The following is a 4750-nucleotide window of genomic DNA, read 5'->3' on the forward strand; positions in this document are numbered from 1 at the left end:
AATCTTGTGTCACGAAACAACAACACCCCAAAAGGCACACTCAGGGGTTCTGTCTATGACTGTCTATGTATTGGTTACTCGGACATGTTAGAGTGAAATGTTATGTATAATATAGAACTAGGCACTTCCTTATATCTTTGACTGAATAATAACTTGATTAAATGTTTGATATCACTTGCACCATGGAAGGAAATGGACAGTGCTAGCTAATTAATATACTTAATCACGTAACCAAGCAGCTGTACAAATTATGCCCCCCAAAATACCTTCTGACACGGGGGAAATATCATGGCCTTAGTTTTCTTGCTATAACACTGCTTAGATCCTTGAAATCACTATTGGGATTCCTATTACTGCATTGTATTTGTTCTTAGCTTTCATTTGATACCTTACTCAATAAATTTGAGGTATACCTTTTTTCACAATTCGGCCCAGAAAATTCCGTCATGCATGACTGATTTCCTTGGGGGTACAACCGTCTCTGCTCATTTGACCCATAAACTTTTGAAATATCCAGCATATTATTGTTCACATTCAAAGTTCACTTAACAGCGGTCTCAAAAACGTTGATTCACCCACGAAAACTCAAGCCCATCATGTATAAAGATCCATGCAAAATAAGTTGTTCAGAAATGCCATTTTGACATGGTTCAATGAACGCAAAAAGTGGTATTTTTCTCACTGCGATAAAATCTCAACGACTTATCCGATTTCGATAAAATCAAGTTTTTTCTGATCAGGAGATCACTGTCTCCTTTTGTGTGAGATTTGAATAAAATCCATGACCATAGGGTTATCTTTTGAAAAAAATTTGGTTGATTTGGGATGGAATGACCCTATATCGAAGTTCGCAGGTTAGCTTCGGTTTATTAGCAATTTTATCAGTTAATGCACCACAAAAATTGCGATACAATGAAAATGATATGAGTCTAGAAAAGTTATTGCTGTAGTCGAGATTTATGGAAGATTTGTAGATGTGGCCGTTCCTAAATTTTTATTTGTAGCAGGGCGTTTATTTTTTCTATAATGGGAATTCTAATATGCTATATAATTTATTATGTTATTTTCAAATGATAAATTAATTGAATATAAAACTGAATCTACAGTACATCCGGCAACATGGCGGACTGTTCGTTGGAACTGTCCGTAGAGGATCCACCGACTTCCTCAGTGCCCGACGAACCAACTACATGTAAGTAGTATACACGGTAACGTTAGTTTGCTGAGCTAAACAATTATCTCTTTTTCTGCAGCAACACCAGCACGAAAACCGAGGAAAAGGAGAGCAGCAGTGGAGGAAGAGGAGGAGCAAGACAGTGACATTCAGGCGGTACTGAAAGTCATTAAGGAGGGTCACAAACGTGTGTAACCAACCGAACTTTAAGGCCCGCCAGGTTTCATATTGTGGCACATGTCGATATTTGCAGGGCAAAGTGGTAACGACGCGTTTGGGGTTATGGTAGCGATAGAGTTGGACAAATTTGATGACAACGACCCATTTCTCATGCACATCAAGATCAAGGTGCTCACTGATATTTCCGAAGCCCAACAGAGGAGAAGAAATTTTCCGACCATCAACCCAAACGCTTTCGGATGATTTTCTATTGCAGCATTGGTGTCTGTATCAGTGGTTCTTTACCATGGGTGGTCGTTCCCCTTGGTGATACAAAGCAGGATGTGCGACAAGCAGTATGCGCATATTTGTGATCACGTAACAAGTAGGGCTGGTTTAAGTCGCATCGTTATTCAAGTAGAAGCAGCATAGCAATTTTGATGGCATGTCAAACCTGCTTCAAGTAAAAAAGAAATACCGTATCTGAGTACTCTACTGCTTCAAAAAAAGTTAAATAGGTTGATGGTTTCCGCAGGTAATCGGATGTGACAGCGGTGCATGGCAAAACATTGTTTGGAAAAGAGAAGTACTTGTGGCATTTTACGTATTTTGTAACATTTATGACTCCCACTGAACATACAGATGTCATATGTTGCAATAGTGATCAAAACAGGTAAGTATGCAGGTACGGTAAGTATTGAGTAAAGTAGTTATGGAAATAAATTCAGTTTATTGTTAATAAATTTATCTTTCCAAAAATACTGCAAGATTGTGATACATTGAAAAGATAGGAAATTGTGTGCACTATTTACTGAGTTGAAAGTTATAGAAAATAACTAAGAAAAGCTATAAAAATGTGCTGGTGTGTTTCAGGTGAGGTCAGTTTCAGACCCTGGTCGAGCATTGGCTGCTATTCATTCTATAGAATCTATGATATTGGATTATGATTAGGATAAGGCTTTATAGAGAAGCAGAAAAACTCAAAAGCGTCACGTAGCACCTAGAGAGGTAGATAACAGCTGAGGGAATTTGGCATTTTCCGGATTGGAAATAGGTTGATGTTCATGTTGTCATTGCAAGTTATACTTCTTTGATATCTTTTAGGTACACAGAACAGGATGACGCAGCAAGAAGCATTTGTCTGAATGTCAGGAAATGGTCATAATAAATGGCTGGGAGATCTTTCATTTTAACCGGGTTTAAACTTTGGTCTCCACGGTGTCTTCTCAAGGCGAGAAACACCAACTCCTACAACCAGTTGTGCCCCGGTTTGCACTTGCACATCTTGGGCCTCAGACAAATGCAGTAATAAATCTATTGTACAAAAATCTGGTCCTGTGTCTTTCTCTGCCTCTGCTAGTATTTAGAGTCATCATCGCCAACAAGAGACAAGATTTTATCATCGCCAACAAGAGACAAGATTTTAGCAAAATCAATGATTTATCATATATTGCAGGAAGAAGTGTAACAGTGAAATGTTGCCTCAGAATATTAAATCAGATTGCTTATCATTGGCTAAGAATTCCAATGTCCAAAGCCTCAGCATTTCCGACAATATGTGATCATCATAGGCAAAGCACTTGGATATGATCAATTGATCATATACCTCATTCGCTTATGATTAGAAGCTCTTCAGATTAGAGAACTGCATAACCATAGCACAATCGGCTACAAAATGGTCACGAAGATTCCTAATCATATTTCCAATATCATGAGCTAGTATTAACATGCATGAATATTAGGGTTGTCCAAAATTTGGAAAATCTTACAAATCCTCCGTTGTAATGTCTTATTCTATAGATTATTGATAAAAAACGACATTAGGCCTAAAAGAAGCTCACAAGGAGGCCGTTAAGATTTCGTGCAAAGCGTTTGAAAGTAGCTGCTGAAGAATGGGCGTGCCACCGACCATAGAACGGCGAGAAGACTAGTAATCACGAAACCACGGCTCTTGATTGGCTAATCTGCTATGCTTCAATGACCTTGACAGCAGCAGCTTGCTGATAAGGTGATCAAGGAGTCTGCTACCGGCGGCGATTCTGAAAGCGCATTGTATGTAGGTTGACAGATTATGATTTAGGATTGATTCAGGGTATGTTGAGGTACGAAATACATGATGAACAAACCAAATACATGATGAACAAACCACAGCTGCTTCACAAAAACGTCTAAAGCATGACCGCTTTACTGTGAAGGAAACCGCCGTAGCCTAAATGCCTTGTTTTCAACGAGGGAAAGCGGTGCTTAGGTGCTTATGCAAGTGGCGATGGATTCCTAGTTTCAGAACGGATATATCATTATTGAATACAAATATAAAGCTTAACAACGACACTATAATTTGTGTGATCTTATTGGGCTCAAGTTGTAGTACATAGTTGAAGTTGTGAATGCTCTAGGGATCGGCTGAATCAGACGGTTAGGCCTGGCACTTATCAGATGTTTACAGCAAATTGAATTCACTTGTAAGTGTTTTCAAAGTCCCAAATGATGCCGCAGAAACGAGGTGTAAATGTAAGCACACACATACTGTGCTTGATATGATATACAAACTATGCTGGATACTATGCACTATGCATTATTTTCTGTGCTTACCTTTACATTCCTTTTCTGCGCGTTTATTAAGGACTTTGCCATATCATTGACATATCATATCCAGCATAGTATGTGCTTACTATTACACCGCTTTCCTGCGTCATCATTAAGGACTTTGACAACACTTGCAAGTGAATACAATTTGATGTAAGCATCTGATAAGTGCCAAGCATAACCCGCCGATTCTTAGAGCATTCAAAACTTCAACTATGTACTACCACCTGAGCCCGATAAGATCACACAACTAATAGTGTCGTTGTTAAGCTTTATAATTGTATTCAATAATGATATATCCTTTCTAAAACTAGGAATCCATCGCCACTGGCATAAGCGCCTATGCTTTCCCTCGTTGAAAACAAGGCATATAGGCTGCGGCGGTTTCCTTCACAATAAAGCGGTCATGCTTTGGACGTTTTTGTGAAGCAGCTGTTGTTTGTTCTTCATGTATTTCGTACCTCAACATACCCTGAATCAATCCTAAACCATTATCTGCCAACCTACATGCAATGCGCTTTCACAATCGCCGCCGGTAGCAGACTTCTTGATCACCTAATCAACAAGCTGCTGCTCTCGTGGCCATTGAAGCATAGCCGATTAGCAAATCAAGAGCCGTGATTTCGTGATTACTAGTCTTCACGCCGTTCTATGGTCGGTGGCACGCCCATTCTTAGGCAGCTGCTTTCAAACGCTTTGCACGAAATCTTAACGGTCTTCCTGTGAGTTTCTTTTAGGCCCATTGTCGTTTTTTATCAATAATCTATAGACTAAGACATTACAACGGAGGATTTGTAAGATTTTCCAAATTTTGGACAACCCTAATGAATA

The 4750-nt window shown here is 39.2% G+C and overlaps 1 long non-coding RNA gene across 1 annotated transcript; it reads left to right on the forward strand.

Moving 5' to 3' along the window:
* Positions 1-843: 843 nt before the first annotated feature.
* Positions 844-1438, forward strand: LOC145445074 (uncharacterized). Its single transcript, XR_013916876.1, has 2 exons — positions 844-1192; positions 1254-1438. It is a non-coding gene; the product is annotated as an uncharacterized LOC145445074 (long non-coding RNA).
* Positions 1439-4750: the final 3312 nt, after the last annotated feature.

Source organism: Botryllus schlosseri, chromosome 8 (assembly GCF_051294905.1).
Source record: "Botryllus schlosseri isolate E-star chromosome 8, Bs_hap1, whole genome shotgun sequence".
Lineage (NCBI taxonomy): Eukaryota > Metazoa > Chordata > Ascidiacea > Stolidobranchia > Styelidae > Botryllus > Botryllus schlosseri.